Source organism: Triturus cristatus, chromosome 7 (assembly GCF_964204655.1).
Source record: "Triturus cristatus chromosome 7, aTriCri1.1, whole genome shotgun sequence".
Lineage (NCBI taxonomy): Eukaryota > Metazoa > Chordata > Amphibia > Caudata > Salamandridae > Triturus > Triturus cristatus.
The window spans coordinates 1,272,331,505-1,272,351,369 of NC_140590.1; positions in this window are offsets into that span (position 1 = coordinate 1,272,331,505).

Below are 19,865 nucleotides of genomic sequence, written 5' to 3' on the forward strand. Positions count from 1 at the left end.
TCTCAGCCGACAAACAGAAAAACATTTACAATATGAAATGGGGGTAAAACTACAATTAAGGCTCTGCTCATCAACAGGTATAGTACATTATCTTATCTTTTGATCACTCTCAATAAATCAGTGTACCACCAGTACTAAACAGTCCCTCAGAATAGCAAACTCACTCACGTCCTTTTAAGAAATCTTTATTACTTTGTATAAATTAGCTTGACTCTGTTGTATTTTTCCCAAACCTCAACAGCCTTTTCCCCAAACCTCAACAGCCGTTGCATTGCTGAGTAGTGAATAAAAACAGATTTAGATAGAAGTAACCAGAAACATCTGATTAGAAATCCAAGAAAACAAACTCTGCTTCAGAGAAACCCAGTCCCTTTGATGTGCCCAAAATTCAACCTTCACAACCCAACACTCAAATTGTCAGTCTATCTACATCCTAGCAGCCCGTGTGTTAGTCACTAACTAATGCAGCATAATGGGTCATTGATTCATAACAGCTTTTAAATGCTTTTGCAAGCGTAAATGGGTGTATTGCCGCGCACACTGGTCATTTGCTGGTTCATTAGCCACACTAACAGTAACAAAAACAGTCTAGTAGGCAAGTTTAAAGAATATGTAGATTTACCTTGCTTGATTCGGCCACCAAACTGCTCCTCCAGCAGTCCCATGAACCACAAGCTTGTATAAAATAGCTTGTGCTCGCTGCAGGTCTGCCAGTCCCAGGGCTCTCTTTATTGGTGATCGCATGATGGCCCGTTTAACCATGTGACGCATAAGGAACTGAAGAGCAGCTCGCATTTCAACATCTTCATGGACATCTGGAGAGCTAGCACAGTCCGAATTGTGACCATATTCTGCAAGGGCCTTTGGTATTAGCAATAATGCAGCATATTTGCTGCAACTTAGCATAGCACTAAGTGATTTCATTGCCCCAAGGTAGATATAGGATAACTGCACTGCTCGGTTTTCAGATTGCACAAGATCATGGTTTTTCAAGGTGTGTTCATGATTTTTTCTTTTCCCTTCCATGGGAAGATGCGGGACCTCAACACCCATGGGTGCAGCATCTAAGGAAAATGAAGCAATTTCACTTTCAAGCTTGGAAGTTGTTGTGCAGTTACCTCTGGCCTCGTCAAACCCGGAGCCAGGACGGAGGTCACATGTGTACTCGCCGTCTGTCTTCTGCTCTGTGTCACATTTCTCCTCAGACTCATGTCTGTGCTTCTTATCATGTCGCTTGGTCGTCAGCTTGCCCAGGTCCTCGTGTATGCCGGTGAGAAAGGTTAGGTCCAGTACCACAGAAGCAGTTAGCCCATGGAATCTTGAGACATCAAAGGGCATCGGCTCACAGGGCTCCAGGTTATACAACGGTGTGTCACTAGGCAACCAAAAAGTTGGGAAGCTTTAATAAAGATCAGAATGACACAGGAAGAAGCAAGTGAGGGATAGACAAGAGGAAAGTGCAGGAAATAATGAAACACATACAGAAACAATAACCACAAAGTGTTACCAAATGAAGGAGTGTACAGGAACCAGAATAAAAGAACAAAGTGAGCTCACATATTCAAAACAAAAAAATGACTACTCTCGAAGGAAAGCAGCGTACACGAGTTATGCAAGACAGATGTAACTTACTTACAAGCGTTGGCCGCGGGCGAGCGCCTGGAGATGCAATATGTGGTGGGGGAGGGGGAGAAGCGGGAGTTGTGTGTGCGCGTGCGTCATCGTGATCGCTCTGAAAGCGAAAGTGATTGCGATCGCGATGACGCACGAGTTTTCAAAGTGCTGCTGGCTGCAGGCTGCGAGCATGCACGATCGCGTGAACGCAAGCGTTAGGCCAGCCAGCAGCACTTTGAAATGCCCACATACAAAATGTCTCTTCGAGCCAGCGCATGCGCTGGGCTCAGCGAGACCTAAAAACCCAGATGACTGGCAAAAAATGGGGATCTACAAATGAGAGCATCTTTAAGAAGAGTGACTTCCTCACATCACAGAGGCCAATGAAGGCAGCCTTGTATCTGATACCACTTTCAAGGTACCTGCGCAGCCTTAAGAGGTTCAACACCAGTAAGTAAATGAATGGTTGCTCCGTAACATAAAACACCAGTAAACATTTCAAGATTGACAGTTAATAACACATTACATAGACAGAGGCCATCTACAATCAAAAAATAAGACACAGCCGCTCGCTGGCTCTAATCTCCGGACTGTGTTGCTGGGAGAGTGTTGGGAGCCCATTCCTGCAGTTAAGGACATCGCCTGCATCGCGGGAGCCTCTGTGTGTGTTCTTCTAGCCGGCGGGACTGCGAGGACCAAGGTGCCCAGCGCGGCAATCACCGCTGCACCTGCGCCCTCTTCCCGCCAGCTCCTCCCGTAATTCTCATCACCCTCACCTTCTACTTAAGACTCGCGGCCCCCACTTTGCGGGCGCCGCTCGCTGGCTCTAATCTCCGGACTGTGTTGCTGGGAGAGTGTTGGGAGCCCATTCCTGCAGTTAAGGACATCGCCTGCATCGCGGGAGCCTCTGTGTGTGTTCTTCTAGCCGGCGGGACTGCGAGGACCAAGGTGCCCAGCGCGGCAATCACCGCTGCACCTGCACCCTCTTCTCGCCAGCTCCTCCCGTAATTCTCATCACCCTCACCTTCTACTTAAGACTCGCGGCCCCCGCTTCGCGGGAGCCGCTCGCTGGCTCTAATCTCCGGACTGTGTTGCTGGGAGAGTGTTCGGAGCCCATTCCTGCAGTTAAGGACATCGCCTGCATCGCGGGAGCCTCTGTGTGTGTTCTTCTAGCCGGCGGGACTGCGAGGACCAAGGTGCCCAGCGCGGCAATCACTGCTGCACCTGCGCCCTCTTCCCACCAGCTCCTCCCGTAATTCTCATCACCCTCACCTTCTACTTAAGACTCGCGGCCCCCGCTTCGCGGGAGCCGCTCGCTGGCTCTAATCTCCGGACTGTGTTGCTGGGAGAGTGTTGGGAGCCCATTCCTGCAGTTAAGGACATCGCCTGCATCGCGGGAGCCTCTGTGTGTGTTCTTCTAGCCGGCGGGACTGCGAGGAACAAGGTGCCCAGCGCGGCAATCACCGCTGCACCTGCGCCCTCTTCCCGCCAGCTCCTCCCGTAATTCACATCACCTATTTGAACACTCCACTTTCCTACGCGCTAGCGGGACGCGCGCGGGGTGAAGCTCGGGGCGAAGACCGGGTAAAGAGCGGGCTGTTTGAGGCCGTTCGAGAACGGACGAGCTCGGACCTGGGCCACCCTCATTTTATCGTGTTCACTTGTGTTCCCTGGTACTTTTGCTAAGCTTGCTCCTGGATAATGTCTATGAGAGGAACACGAAGCAAGACTCTGATGGCTGCCGGGCAGTCCCAATGTACCCTAGACAACTATTTTGCAAAGGCTGGAACATTACTTATTGAAGACATTACTACATTAGAACGACGTATCTCCCAAGAAATTGACTGGGTAACGAGATCGTCTCTGGGCCCCCTAGCTTCTGTAACTACCCCGAATCATAGACTCGAATGTAGTCCATCAGCAGCTGGGGGAGAGGGTCCAGTTGATATGCCTGATATATCCAGACTACACTGTTCTACTATATCTAGCATCCCTGATGTAGATTGTACCATTCTGTCTCAGGTAGACCTTAGTATATTACCCCTACCTTTACCAAAGCTTTCACAACCTAATCCTACCCCTAATATCATCTCGCAGGGTAGGGAGGAAAACACCGCTGGGTCTAAAATATCCGAACCACACAAGTTAAGGCCGAGAGAAGGAGCGATTCCAAAAATTATTAAGAGGCCCCAAAAGCCACTAGGGAAAAAACGGAAAAATGTTAAAAATCAAATTCCAATAGAAAGGGAGAAGACCGAGATAAGTAATAAACGGCAAACTCCATTAAAACACAAAGGGTCTTTACCATCTCATGTATCAACCCAGAAATCCCCTAATACTGGATTAACCTCGGGGGAGGAGGATATCACACTTTCTGACATTCGTAATTTGATGAGGCTGATGCTCAAACCATTGGAAGCACGGCTAGGAAAGATTGAAACCTCCTTACAGTGTATGGAAAAGGAAATGGGCCGTATATCATCTGCCCGCGCCAAAGACAGCAGATTACCAGATATAGGGTCGAGTAGAGTGACAACCAAAATACCCCCCCCAGCTATAATTACGAGCCCTGCTCCTGACCTCCTAAAGTCCCAGACCTCCCCTCCTCATCTTAATTTACCGGTCATAGGTCAGGTACCAATTAGTAGCGCGAAGGAGAAACCGGCTGTGTCCGGCAATGAGGGTTTGAATAATAGTAACTTTGGTAAACAAAGGCTAATTAATTTACCGCCTGAGGCCAGTCCATACATAGTAATCCTAGCTGGTATCCCTGTACTCAAAGAATCTATGCAGGAGTCGGTGGAATCGCTTAAAAATAAGGGCATTAACTGGCTATCTATTAACAGACCGCTCCCTGAAGGAATAAGAAGCGAAGTTCTGATGGTCAGAAGAACTCCATGGCTGGGTGGTGCAAATAAATCAATCGATGGAGACTGTGTCCTGGTCAACTTTAGGGACCCCAGGACCGTCTCATACATATCTAATTGGCCCTACCGTGATAGGGGAACCTCAATCCAAGCTTTACCATTATCTTTCTTCTATCCACCCCCATTACAAGATCAGGGAGATGGAGGTTGGGAATTGGTACGGGGCAGAGGTTCCAGGAGGGGCAATGGGGAAAGGAGAATTCCACTCACGACTGAAACATCGTATTTTGACTATTTCCCTACCCAGAATTGGTATAGGAATTTAGATATGGTAGATTGACAGTACAGGATAGGTAGCAATGAGGATTACCCCATAACCTCCCCCACTGAGGAAGCCAATCCTGTGAAGGCTGATACTAAGAATCAGACACCTATTTTCCTTGCTCCCCTCGATATTCCTGTTTGGGAGGTGGAGACTTCTCAAGTCCCTAATACCGGCACCAGTATATTCACGGCGCATCAAGTCCGTAGGCCTTCTGCTTCAAATGAATCCACTGTTAGTACCACCTCCCCCGCATTAAAAATATTATCATGGAATGTGGCGGGCCTCACTAACAAGTTGCACTGCCCAGACTGGAATACATTTGTCAGGAGTAAAGACATATGTATGTTTCAAGAAACCTGAGCATGTGAAGAGGTGACTTATCCAGGATACGCAACATTTTTCACAAAAGCGAAATGGGGAGGGAAGGGACGCCCTTCGGGCGGACTTGCAACTTGGTTGGCAGCAGATCTGGGATGTAGTGCTGTCTTACACCCACTTACGACGGAGGACGTCCTTGTTGTATTATTGGAATGGCCTAACCTAAACAGACTCATGTTGGTAAACGTTTATTCTCGCCCAGTTAATAATGGGCTCGAATCCTGCACTATAGAGGAACTCGCTGTAGTTTTAAGCGAAATTCCCGCAGGTACTCCTTATTTAATTGGGGGTGATCTAAACTGTCACTATGAGCCACTTCATGGCTCACTGGACGGTCTGGCTGATGAGGAGGATGTGCTCTGGTCCATACCTCCTCTGGAGGCGCCTGGCCCAAGAGCATGGACACCTCTTGCTGTCCAAATCACAATATTAACCTTAAGATTTGGTCTTCGGGCCTGTAATGGCCGAAAAAAATCCGATATTCCACCAAAACATACATTCAATAGAGGTGGCAGGGAATCCAGATTGGATTATATTCTTGTCCCCCTGGCATCGTGGTCACTCATCAAAGACTTTCAGGTAATCCAGAGGGTGGATAGTGACCATGATGCTCTGGAAACGGAATATACTCTTCTCCACCACGAGGCTATAGGGGATCACATGCTGACATCCCGGACGGGCTTAACTCTTTCGAGTAACAGACGGAGAGTGAGATGGGAGAGACTACTTTCAAATCCAGAGAATTTACCTAGGCTTTACGCCCGGGTTATCCCAATACTCACAAAAGCTCTTGTACCTATTGAACAAAATACTATCCTTGACACCCGGGAAGAGTGGGGAATGCTCCACGAAGACTTAATTTTAGCATTGTCTGATATCCTCTTCTTAACTCCGCAAGGACCTAACAGACGCTCTTATTGCCCCACGTGGTATAATCCCACATGCCGAAATATCTCTTGGATGCAATGAAAAAGGGTATGGGGATGGAGGTTGTCCGGGCTAGGCGATCGGCATACAAACGTCTGATCGGTCTCGCTAAATAGGAATGGGAGCATAACAAATGGGAGAAACTGAAAACTACCTTGGCACGAGGAGACTCACGTACATTCTGGCGTCTCGTGAATACAGGGTCAGAATCACAGCCCGATGCAATTGAGCCAAATATTTCAGCCATTGTATGGCAAAATCATTTTAAATCTCTATATAGCTCACCTGATGGTGCCATTCCAAATTCTTTTTTTTTTTTTTTTTGAAAAAAGTTTTATTGTGCAGAGAAAAGGTTACAAGCACGGGCCTACAACCGCCAGGGCCGGCCGCTAGTAGTTAAAGTGGTCAAGCAGATCAAAAAACAATGACTGGCCCACAGGGGCTCCGCTATATTACAGTAGATCAGACTGCACATAAGGGATGTCAGGATACACACTTTTAATATAAATAACAAGAAAAATAAAGAAAAACAAAAAGCAAGGCGAAACGACTTGAAATGGGCGTCGAACCACAGCCGGGGGAGTCCACACCCGACCACCCGAGGGCGGTCAATAAAAGGAGGCCTGAGAGGGAGGGGGGGGCCACGGGAGAACCAAATCTGTACTCCGAAGTACGAGATAAGCAAGGAACCCTCAAGGATCAGGGGGACGAGGCAACCCCAGACGTATCCACCAGGGGGGGAGCACAGATAGACCCGCGATACACGTTCCACTGCCCCCAAATTCTACCCCATGCCCCCGGTTTACCACGAGCCACATACACAGTTTTCTCCCTGAACATGCACCAGTCCATGTTCTCCTTCCATACGGACACGGTGGGAGGCCGTTGGGAACCCCAAAGCTGCGCTATATCTCTCTTTGCGATCATGTTCCCCAAGGCCGCCCACCGAGCCTGAGCCGCATTATAGTCATTGGGCTCCCATACATTCAGAACACAGCGACGCACCTCCGGCAGCAGAGCGACCCCGGTGACTCGTCTCATAACATCATGCACATGGCGCCAATATTCCGCCACCTCGCGGCATTCCCATAGAATGTGGAGAAAGGTGGCACTGAGCCCGCAGCCACGCTTACAGAGTCCGTCGTCCGAGAACCCCATCGAGACCAAGCGGGGGCCCGTCACATAAACACGATGGAGAATCTTAAGCTGGACCAGACGGAGACGGGCCGGGATGGCCACCTCCTTAGGGGATGACAGTGCAGTCTGCCAGTCCTCGTCGTCCAACTCCACCCCATCTCCCGTCCATGCCTCCCGAAGACGCACCAAGAGGTCAGCCCGATTATTTATCAGTTTTTTGTAAATCAAGGAGATAGTACTGTCGGGGACGTGACCATCGAGTATGCGGTCCTCGAGAGGCGAAGAAGCAGGGACCGTGGTCCCCTCCCCAAAGACCGAGAGCAGGGCGTGCCGAACCTGTGCATAACGGAAGAACTCTCTTTCACTAAGCTCGTGCTCGCTCTGGAGCGCCGCGAAGGATTTAACCGCACCTTTAACCCATAGGTCCCCCACTCTGCCGATGCCGATCGTGTCCCAGTGCTCGAAGCCTTTCGTTGTCCAGAGGCTTCCCAAGCCTTCTGAGGCGAATAAAGGAGTGGCACACGTTAAACGCTCACTCCAGCCCATCGCTACGTTTGCCGCCTTCCACACACGTACCGCAATCCTAGTAGGGCCCGTAAGGGTCCTACCAGCGGATCGAGAGTAAAGCGCTCTGTTATAGTTACCGCCGGGAAGCAGGAATTTATCCATCTCATATGCCGGGTTCAAACCAGGAGCGTACGTAGCATGGTTAATGGCAGACAGCTGGGAGGCCCAATAGTACCGTCTAATATCAGGAAGCGCGATGCCCCCGTCATACCAGGGGAGAGTCAGCTTTGCCAAAGCGATACGCGCTCGCCCGTCCCAAACCAGTCTCCTCTGCAAACTCTCCACTTCCCTAAAGTAGGCCGCCGGAATGACATCGAAGGAGTTCTGGAGTGCATAAAGAAATCTGGGAAGGGACATCATTTTAAACAGCGCCGCGCGACCAAGTGGAGACAAGGGCAACTTACACCACCGAGCCGTATCCGCCCTCAAACGCCGGAGTGGAGACAGGAGATTCTGCTCATAGCGGACCGCCGGATCCAACGAAACGTACACCCCCAGGTATTTAAAGCCGGACTGAGATATTTGGAGCGGAAGCCGAGGCGGCAAGAGAGGAAGGCCACCAGAGATAGGATACACACAAGATTTGGACCAATTAATTATCAGACCCGAATTTTTCCCGAAGGAAGTAAGGACATCAAAGAGAACATTGAGCGACTTCCGCGGCGAGGTGAGATACAAGAGAATATCATCCGCGTACAATGAGACCCGATCCTCGAAGCCCGGGGCCCACCGGAGCCCCCTGATCGAGGGCTCCCAACGGAGCCAGGCAGCGAGCGGTTCCAAGGCGAGAGCAAAGAGCAGCGGGGACAACGGGCACCCCTGCCTAGTTCCCCTCCCGAGAGCGAAAGGCCGAGAAACCCGCCCATTGACAACAACCTGAGCCATTGGTCCAGCATAAAGAAGCTTCACCCAGCTAAGAAATCCCTCCCCAAAGCCAAACTTCGCCAAGACGGCCCAAAGGAATGGCCACTCAATGGTGTCAAAGGCCATCGTGGCGTCTAAGGAAACCAATACGGCCGGTTCAGAGAAGTACTCCGCCCTAGCGAGGACGCCGTGCAGACGCCGTAAGTTGAGAGCGGTATTACGATGAGGGATGAAGCCGCATTGATCCGGATGTATCAAGTCACATATAACGCTCAGCAAGCGATTAGCGAGGACCTTAGCAAGGATTTTGGGTTCGGCATTTAGTAGGGAAATAGGCCTATATGAGGCACAGCGGTCACGTGGCTTACCATCCTTGGGAATCACCACTATAGTAGCCAGACGCTGGTCGTCGGGAAGGGAACCCCTCTCGAGCGACTCCTGAAACATATGACGGAGGAAAGGCGGAGGAAAGGCGCGATTTTATCCGGGCGTAATTTATACAGTTCAATCGGCAGGCCGTTGGGGCCCATAGCCTTGCCCGAGCGAAGGGAGCGAATCGCAGTAGCAATCTCGTCGACAGACAAAGGGGCATCCATCAGCTCGCGGTCCTCGAGGGATAAGCCGGGCAGGGCAATATCCCGCAGCAGAAGACGAGAGTCGTCCTCATCTCTATCAGACACCGGAGAGTACACAGCCCGGAGGTGGTCAGCAAAACACTCCACAATCTCACCAGGTTCAGTCACACACACTCCATCCGAAGCCCGAAGCTCCGGGACCACACGATTCACTCTCTCCTTCTTGTCCAACCAGGTAATCAGCTTACCCGCCTTGTCTCCGGCATCATACAACCTACCCTGCTGCTCCCTATACATGGTCTTGGCAGCGTCAGTAACAAGAGACTTATATTCAAACTGCTTCAGGCTGAGGGCATGCAGCCCATCCGGAGTGACACCCGCCTCCAAGGCTGCCTCCAGCCCCGATATTTCAGTCTCCAGTGTCACCACCGCCTCTCTCTTAACCCTCTTGGCCTCCACTATCTGGGACAGGGCATGCCCGCGGAGCACTGCTTTAAAAGCTTCCCACAGGGACACTGAGGACAACACCGACCCCTCATTCTCAAGAAAATATTGATCAATCGACTTAATCAGGCTATCACGGATCTTGGGGTCTCGCAGGTACCAAGGGTTAATAGGAGCGATCCGCCCAGCGGACCGCGTCCCAGTGTCAAAAAGCAACCACAGTGGGGAATGATCAGAGATACCCCGGGCCAGGTGTTTAACCTCTCGAATCCGGGCAGTCTGGGCCGCGGGCATAAGAAAATAATCCAATCTGGAGAGACTCCCATGGGCCCCAGAGTGAAATGTGTACTGACACTGTGTCGGATGCATTAACCTCCAACAATCCACCAGACCGAAGGTCTCCAGGAGTCCGCCGAGCCACGCCTGGGCAGCAGGGAGGGCCCTGGGCGGGTGGCGATCCAGGTCACCCGAGACAACCGAGTTAAAGTCCCCACCCATAAGCAAAAGACTGTCAGGAAGCCCAAGCAGCATACGACCCAAGTCTGAGAAGGTGGAGTTCTGGAGGCCCGGGGGAACATAGACCGAGATCAAGGAAAGGGACTGCCCCTCCCACCTCCCAGTCAGAGCCACATAGCGCCCTCTATCGTCCAGGACTACCCTGGTGATCTCTAACGGAAGTGAAGATCGCAGGAGAATGCCTACCCCTCTAGAACCAGTGGTGAAACCAGAATGGGCCACGAGTCGGTATCCCCCCCTGTTCATGGCATGACAAACATTACCAACCAGATGCGTCTCCTGTAAGAACACCACATCAGGAGTCAGACGACGCAAATATTGCAGCACAACACCCCGTTTGATACGGTCCCCCAATCCGTTGACGTTCCAAGACATCAATTTCAACCCGTCCCCCCCCATCCCCTCCAGTAGATCAAAGGTCCCCTAGCAAATAGCGCAACACCCGAAACTGAACCATAGCCAATACCTCGCCTTGAAAACAAAAAACACAAATCCAAACAACCCCACCCACCCGCCAACCCCCCCCCCGAATCCAACACCCCCCACCCAGCACCCCTGCGGTCCAAAAAACCACCCCAACTTGCAGTGTGCCTGTCGCCCTACAAACCCCATTCTACGGAAAGACCCCGGAGGAGGAAGGGGACCCGTCCCCGCCCGCCCCCCACACAGATCATAATGAAACAAAATGCACAAAGAAGTAGAACCCAGCCGAACAATACAAAATGGCAAAGTCAAGGACCAAAAGTCACTCCGAAGGAGACCCGCCACCCTCGGTACCGGCAGAGGGCCCAGTCCGGTCACCCCGGTCAGGCAGCGAATCCAGCCAGTCACTCACAGTCGCAGGAGAGTCAAAAAAGGTAGTCCGATCTTCATATTCCACTCGGAGCCTAGCAGGAAAAAGCATAGAGTACTTGAGACCCAGGTCCCGGAGACGACGCTTCACCCCCTGGAAGCCCATCCGCTGTTTCTGGACAAGTTGGGTGAAGTCCGGGAAAAAGTTAATGGACGAGTTCTCATATCGGACCGGGCCATGGACCCGTGAGGCCTGCAGAATCGCATCTCGGTCTCTGTAATGAAAAAGTTTCGCAACAATAGGCCTCGGGGGGGCCCCCGGTCGCGGCCGACCACCTGGAACTCGATGGGCCCGCTCCACGGCGAAGAACTTACTCAGGCCAGCGGGGGCAAGCTGTTCGAGGATGAGCTCCTCAACCATGAGATCAACCGGGCGGTTGTCGGAGGTCTCCGGAACGCCTATGACGCGGATGTTATTGCGTCGAGCCCGTCCCTCGAAGTCCTCCAGCCGCCGGGCCATCAGATCGTTGGCCGACTTGAGATCGCCGAGAGTAGTCTGCAGGTCCGACACGTCCGTACCAAGGGAGGACGTCCGCACATCCAGCGATTGAACCCTCTCGTTGGTCTTAGAGAGATCCGCCCGGATTAGCGTAACATCAATGGCCACCGTGTCGATTTTACGGGCCAAGGCCTCGTACTGCGTAGCGATGGTCTCCCTGATGCCATTAATGGCGCCCATGATGTCCTGCAGGGACAGATCCGGAGAAACGGACGGGCCACCACTGGCATCATCCGGGGGGACACTGGCCGTCCCGGGGGATCCTTTACCCTGAGTGTAGCGGTCCATGTTGTTCGTCTGGACCGGTCCCCCACGTAGGGATGTCTTGGTCTTACGCCTCTCGGGGTCTCCCTTGCCTCCCATGAGAACCACGTTCGCCGAAGGGGACCACCGAGGAAGCGTCGAGGGGGCACAGGCCAAGCACACGCGGGCCGCACCAGAGGCCGCAATGTGGCGGAGCGAAGGGACCACCGTCGATGGGCACACTGGTAGCAGGCGAAGACACAGGCATCAAGCGAAGGCAAAGTGAAAGCCCAGTCGCACCAAGCAATTCCACTGTCCAGCCCCTCAGAGATCCAAAAGTGAAACCGAAAGTGATGGGACGGCCACTGGCACAGCCCCGCTGCCGTTGTTGTTCAACTACGCCCCGGCTCCACAGATCACCTTCGCATCGGGCACATCCATCGGTTGGGCCTCAAAAGTTCAAACCACCATAACTCAGGATTGCCAGGTCCGATTTGGTTTCCGAAAGGAGTTTAGTGTTCAGCCAACATTCGTCTTCCAGATTCCATCAACCAAGTCAGGATAAAGTCAGGATAAATTCCGAGGAGCAGCGAGGGTCCGGGGAGCCCTGTGCTCACGCGACCATCTTGGATGCGCGCTAGGCTCCTCCCCTGCCATTCCAAATTCAATTAATTTTAATAACCCAGAATCAAAAGGGCCTCCATTTACAATAATGGAGGTACAAGAGGCAATAGATAGGTTAGCATCTGGTAAGGCACCTGGCTTAGATGGTCTGCCAGGTGACCTATTTAAACAAGAACCAGCTGTTTGGGCTCCATATTTACTGAGCTTATTTAATTCTATTTTGGGTGGTATGGAGGTTCCAAATACTTGGTTGGGAGCAGAGATTGTCCCAATATTCAAAAAGGGATCTCCTCTGCTCCCTTCCAATTATAGACCTATTAGCTTAATAGATATTCCTCAAAAATTGTTTGGTAGACTGTTATTGAACCGGCTCCAGGCCTGGATTGCAGAGCGGGAAATACTGAGCCCATATCAAGCTGGGTTCAGAGAGGGTGTCTCAACCATAGATCAGATCTTCCGATTCAACCTTTTATACTGGAAGACGGCGCTAATAGGCAGAGGCACCCTGTATACGGTTTTTGTGGACCTACGAGCAGCGTTCGACCTGGTACCTAGGGACAAATTATGGACAGTATTAAAAGATCTAGATGTCCCGGTTGACATCTTATCAATGTTGATGAGATTGCACCAGGGCAATTTTGCCAAGGTGAGGTGCGGCAGAGGGGGAGCACTGTCGGATGCCTTTCCCGTGGACACAGGGGTCAGACAGGGCTGTGTTCTTGCACCGACCCTGTTTTGCCTCTTTGTGGACGGGGTCATAGACTTCCTGACAGGGTTAAGCAATATTGATGCCCCAAAGCTGGATGGCAGCAGGGTACCCGCAATTATGTTCGCGGATGATACCCTGCTGCTTTCCAAATCCCCAATGGGCCTTCAGAGGGTCTTGGACGGGTTCATGAACTTTTGTGAGCGGCGTGGTTTGGAAGGAAGTGAACGCGACTAAAACCAAGTTCATGATTTTCAACCCACCCCCCACAACCCGCCCTAACCCTATGATAGGTTCCGCTAGATTAGACAGGGTTTTTACTTTCGAATATCTGGGAGTAACCTTAAATCAAACCCTGACTTGGGACTCGCATATAACGAAGGCAAATCTGAAACTTGCCCAGTTATCAGGTGGCATATCACGGATGATATCTAGGTCCTCGTATAAGCCACTAGGCCCACCTCTCCACATTTATAAAACCCAGGCAAGAGGGGCAGTAACTTACGGGGGCGAGTTATGGGGGCATATATTGTGCCCGAAACTACAGACAACTGAGAACAATTTCATTAGGCAATTGGCTGCACTACCATCTAGCACCCCACTCCTCCCGTTAAGACTTGACCTCGGCCTAAGATCAATTACCGAGGAGTTGGGACTTAAACCCCTGACTTACTGGCGCAGAATATGGAGCTCATTGGAGCTATCAAGCTATAGAGCAGAACTTGAAGAAATTTTGCACCTTCCAAAAGTGTTACAAATATCTTGGTTTAAATATATCAAGTACACTTTTGAAGCGATGGGGAGATCGGAGCTGTGGCTAGACCCGTTGAGAGCTTGCCCTAGGATCTCTCGTAGATCCCTAGCGGAGGCATACTACGAGTACAAGCTACGGGTAGCAACAGAGCCCTAACGCCAGGACTCACTATCCAAACATTTCCTTGCCATCAAAGATCACTATTATTTGGAACCAGTCTTTGATGATATGGGTCCACCATTAACACGGAAGTTGTATATGCAGTGGCGCTATGGAACTCTCCCCTTGAGGGCCCACACAGATCATTGGCATAAGATCCATACTACCCCAAATTGCCAAGTATGTCCTCTTTTGCGAGAAGATGAAGTACATGTTATTTTCTTTTGCCCTGCATACAATAACCCACGGAAACACTGGCTTGTCCCACTCTTTAGAAACTTGGGTTTTAGGGAACACCAACCCGCATATAGAATTCTAAAGTCTGATCTATCTGCCCCAATTGTATTTGCCGTAGCCAAATTTTTAACTGCGGTGTGGTTTATTCGTAACCGTTTTATTATGTCTAAATAATAATGTATCTCAAATTTTAAATGTTTTATACGAGCGGCACATGAGATTTTTTATTATTACTTTATGTGTAATGTTTAATTGATAATTGTATTCAGTTGCATTCTTTTATGGTCCATAGTGACCGAAATAAAGATTTGGAATGAATGAAGATACAGGAGCGCCCCACTATCAATTTTACAAGTGGTACAGGAACAACTCTTGGGAGGACCAATACTTTGGACTGTACTCTGTCTACTTCTGAATTGCTGAATGAGTCTTGCTTCTAGGGTTTACACTAATCTGAGGTTTTATAAACTGATTTAAGAAGATGCAGAGGTTCCAGATGATTGTAATTGTGAATTCGTACCATTTGTTGACTGCAGATAACGCATGCTATGCATACTCCTGCCATCTAGTGTTGGGCCTGGACTCTGTAAGTTGTTTGTTTATGATCAGTGTTATGCTTTGTTTCTCCTCCCCTTCAAGGCATTTCGCATGTCGAAGGCTTTGTTCCCAAGAGCGGTTTTTTTCCGTCATCTGGCTCGGACGGACTGCTTTGAACCTCTGCAGAATTCGATGCCACACAGCCTGTGGGGGGGAAAAAAACTGGATCGGAAGATTAACTGCTACTCTGGAAAGGATTCCCAGCGTCCAAACAAGTCAAAAATGACCGTCTCTGAGTGATGGAGACAAAGAAAGAACTATTAGGACTGTGCCCTCGTGTGGAGCCAAGTACGCCCACTCTGATATACATGACGTATGTAATTTATGCCGGTCTCCAGAGCACAAGGAAGAACCGTGTGCTGGCTGCGCATTGTTCAAAATTAAAAAGACTCTTAGTACACAATAGGATCGATGCCTCGCATATACCGTGGAGCATGCAGCCAAGGCAGACTTCAGTCATTCCAGCGATGGGGACAGGGAGGCCCGTGCTCTGACTGGAGGCAGGATGGTCCTAGCCAGCCTACCACATCAGATTAGTCGCCTGGAGATTAACCTGCTCCGGTACAGCCCAATTCGCAGACACGACCACCGTCTCGGGACTGAAGACCAAGACGACACCACGTATCATGAGTACTGTTACACAATTCCCCCCCCCCCCCCAAGAAAATAATACACTCACCACGACCCCGTGCCATGGTGCGCCACATCCAACAGGCTCAGGTAGACCCCTGAGAAAGGACAGGAATATTCTCTATTATAATGGGGCAGCCAGACCAAACACGGGGTCAGTTCTGGCACAGTGCCAACACGAAAAATATATCGGCACCAACCAGACATTTGACTCCAAGGCATCTTTCTGAATGGGCAAAAACATTGGAACCAGAGACTTCCCAAAAACAGACACCAGAGCCGAAGAAATGCGTGGAACAGAGCAGGACGGAACCGAAACACACTTGGGAAGCAGAAAAATCGCACAGACATTCTTCTACACAGAAGGAAATCCGTTCCTCTGGGACTCCCAAACCACAGACTGTTTCTAAAGAAATGCCATCAGAGACAAAAAAACAAAAACACATACTACCAAACCCAATCGAGACCACAGGTTAGTATTTGAGGTACTGTAGCATTTTTATGTAGCGAAAATGCAAAGGCTCAGCAAAGAGAAAGGCAGAGGAGGAACAGTTTCCTCAACCTCCACCGAAAATTGTCCCATTGGAGCACAGGGCCACAAGCCATATAATTGTAGTCCACCTGTTTCAGCATCACTCGCCTTCTCAAGGCGCAAAAGAGCAAGAAATACAAGACACTGATTCCCAGGGCACAGAAGATATGAACCACACACCTGACCCATGGGAAGATGATGATATGTTCCTATCAGATCTAGATATTAAACCACTTGTGTCTACAAAACCCTTATTTACTTCTGCTAAACCCTTCTCCCCTGATGACACTTCATCTTATTAGTGTCATAAAGAGAGCTGCAGATTATCATAAGTTCCCAATGCATTCTACAGAGGAGAAAAGTGACTTTCTTGAGGAAATTTTCACACACAGTGTACATTCCAATACTTATGATTGGATCCATTCTTAATGCTTCAAAAGAGGTTTTCAAAGACCTAGTCAAATCAAGGGTCCTTAACGTCCCAAATTGAGAAAAAATATAGACCCTCACCAACCGACCCAATCAACATTAGAGGGCATCTCCCAGTAGAGAGAGCTGACACTGTTGCTAGGGGAATAAATAAATCTATCCTGCTCGGAAGACGTGCATGGCTACGCATTTCTGGGTTCAAACCCAAAGTTCAGCAACATATTTTAAATGCACAGCATCAGCACCTGCTCAAAGAAGAAGTAAAGGCACTACTACAAGAAGTGGCCATCGAAATAGTCCCACACAAGTATCAAAACAAAGGAGTGTACTCAGTTTATTTTCGAATACCAAAGAAGGACGGAACCCTAAAACCCATTCTGGATCTAAGGCCACTCAATTGTTACATACTATCAGAAGATTTTCACATGGTCACATTACCGGATGTAATACCTCTAGTTCAAAAAGGCGACTTCATGACTGCACTTGACCTGAAGAATGCTTACTTCCACATTCCAGTGCATCTGGCACACAACATTCATGAGGTTTGTGGTAAGTGGACGTCATTATCAATTCCAAGTACTACACTTTGGAGTAACAGTCCGAGGGTCTTTACAAAATGTTTAGCAGTAGTAGCAAAACTAAGAGTAGAAAACATCCATGTATTTCCCTTCCTCAATGATAGGCTGATCAACAGTCCAAACAAAAACAAAATCTCTATCAGACACCCAAAAGACTATAAATCTATTGCATTAATTGGGTTGCTCAATCAATGTGTCTATCGCATCTCCAACCATTCCAAATTCACCCTTTTCGGGGGGTCAATACTCAATACCATATTATGGATAGCTGACCCCCAACCCCAAAAGGGTTCTCAGTCTCCAGAACCAACTGGATCTTTTTCAGCTACTTCGTCGCCTTCCAGGCAAAACAGTAATGCATCTACTAGGAATTGTGGCGTTTTGCATAGCAATAGTGCCTCATGCTCACTTACGCATGGGACCCCTCCAGGAGTGCTTAGCATTGCAATGGTCACAAGCGGGAGGGAACATGGAAGAACTAGTGTTGGTTTCACCAAAGAGTCATCAGACTCTATTGTGGTGGAATACTACAAACATATTAGCAGGGACAGCCTTCAAGGTTCCAATCCCGCAAAAAACAATGACAACTGATGCATCACTTCTGGGATGGGAAGCTCATATGAAGACATTTTGGTTCAGGAATTCTGGACAACAACACGTTCTATACATCAACATGTTAGAACTACTGGCTATTAGAATGACACTCAAAGCGTTCCTCACAAACATAGTAGGGAAGACTGTCCTTTTATGCACAGACAATATGATTGCAATGTACGACATTCATAAATGTGTGGAGGGGGCATTCCATTCAGTTATCTCAATTAGCACAAAACATATGGAAATGGACAAAGTCCCAGCATCCACCTCCTTGCACAATACATATCAGGGAAGGACAATACAATTGTGTATCTCCTCATCAGAACACACCAGCAGATTAAGGAGTGGGAAATACAGAGCACGTTGTTACAAGCATACTTCCAACATTGGGCAACACCCAACAAAAGAAAATGTAAAATACCAAAACTTCGCATTCAGACATCCACACCCACAATCCTAGGGCAATGCTCTATGGATGAACTGGTCATCGATATTTGCGTAGGCTTTTCCTCATCTCCCACTCATACCTTCTGTGGTCAGGAAACTCAGACAGACTTCAATGACTTAAATTCTGATAGCACCCACCTGGGCTCATCAGCCATGGTACACAACATGATAGGAGCTCTCCCTACAATCTCACAAGATGCTACCCCATTATCCAAATCTTCCCACATACAGCAAGGGCAGGGTGAGACATCCCAACCTTCAACAGCTCCATCTTGAAATCAGGTTCCCGAGGTTATAGAATTTGGATGCCTCAATCTACCTGATGAATGTATGACTATTCTCAAAGAAGCGATTAGACCGACCACAAGGGCATGCTATGCCGCAAAATGAAAGTGTTTTGTGCATTACTGTATAACACATCACATTAGTCCTTCTTCCCCAACAGAACAGCAACTAATGTTACCTGTTGCTCTTGCAAAAGTCAGTTGGCATACACATCAATACGCCTACATTTAGCGGCTATTGCTTCCTATTTACAAAACAGGAAACACCAGTCACTTTTCAGTAATCCTGTAATTTAAGCTTTCCTGAAAAGATTATAAAGAATCATTCCATGATGTACACCTCCAATACTAGCGTGGAATTTAAACATTGTCCTAACACTGCTTATGGGACTACCATTTGAGCCAATGCATAATTGTCAACTGCAATTCTTAACATGGAAAGTAGCTTTCCTCGTAGCAATAACATCCTTATGAAGGGTCGGCGAGATCCATGCACTCGCAATCAAAGAACCTTACATCCAAGTGTTCTCTGATAAAGTACGTTTACGTAACAACTCGAAATCTTTACCTAATGTCATTTCACCTTTCCATTTAAATCAAACAGTGGAGTTACTGGTTTTCTTTCCAAAACCACGAACTCTTACAGAACGTTCTTTACATACACTAGACGTTAAAAGGGCACTTACAAATGACATTTGCAAAGCGGCAACATGGATAAACCCACTCACTTTCACAAAGCATTATTGTGTGGATGTTCAATCAAAACAAGCTTTAGTTGAACCAACAGTCCATCAAATGTTATTTCAAACAGCACCATCTCATGCCTGTAGCCACAGCGTGGAGGGGTACTGCTTTACAGTCTATGCATAGCATGTGTATCTGCAGCCAACACATACTACGAATGGATTAAGTTACTTACCCTGTAAGCATCTATTCGTAGCTTGTAGTGCTGCAGATTCATATGCACCTTACCATCTCCCCGTCATGTGCTAGATGGTGACAACACAGAACCCCGGATATCCGTTGTCGCAGGGAGGCCGAATCCATCTATACAGAGCTTAAACACGCAGCGATGAAGAGCATGGACTCACATCAATGAATTTCAAAAGAGTAAAGTGCCTGCTTTGCCTCTCGAACAGAATCCCCTATACTAAGGATTTGAGAGTGGTAATATTTTTTCGCCTAAAATTAAAATACGGTGGCGTCAACGGATATCAAGTTAAGCAACCACATAATCATAGCACCCTACATTGAGACCATAAAGGTGTTGAAAAAGGTGCCTCCACATGATTATGCAATTGAATAAACATAATCTGTTGCATTATTAAGATTTTATGAAAAGTTTTTTTGTCCTGAGGAAGGTGAAAACATAGAACCAAACACCGAAACGCCGCGTCGACTGTTGTTTTTTAAAATATGTTTTTAATAACTCATTAGATTGTAACCTATAGTGGGAGGAAGATCACGTATAGTTCCTACTGAA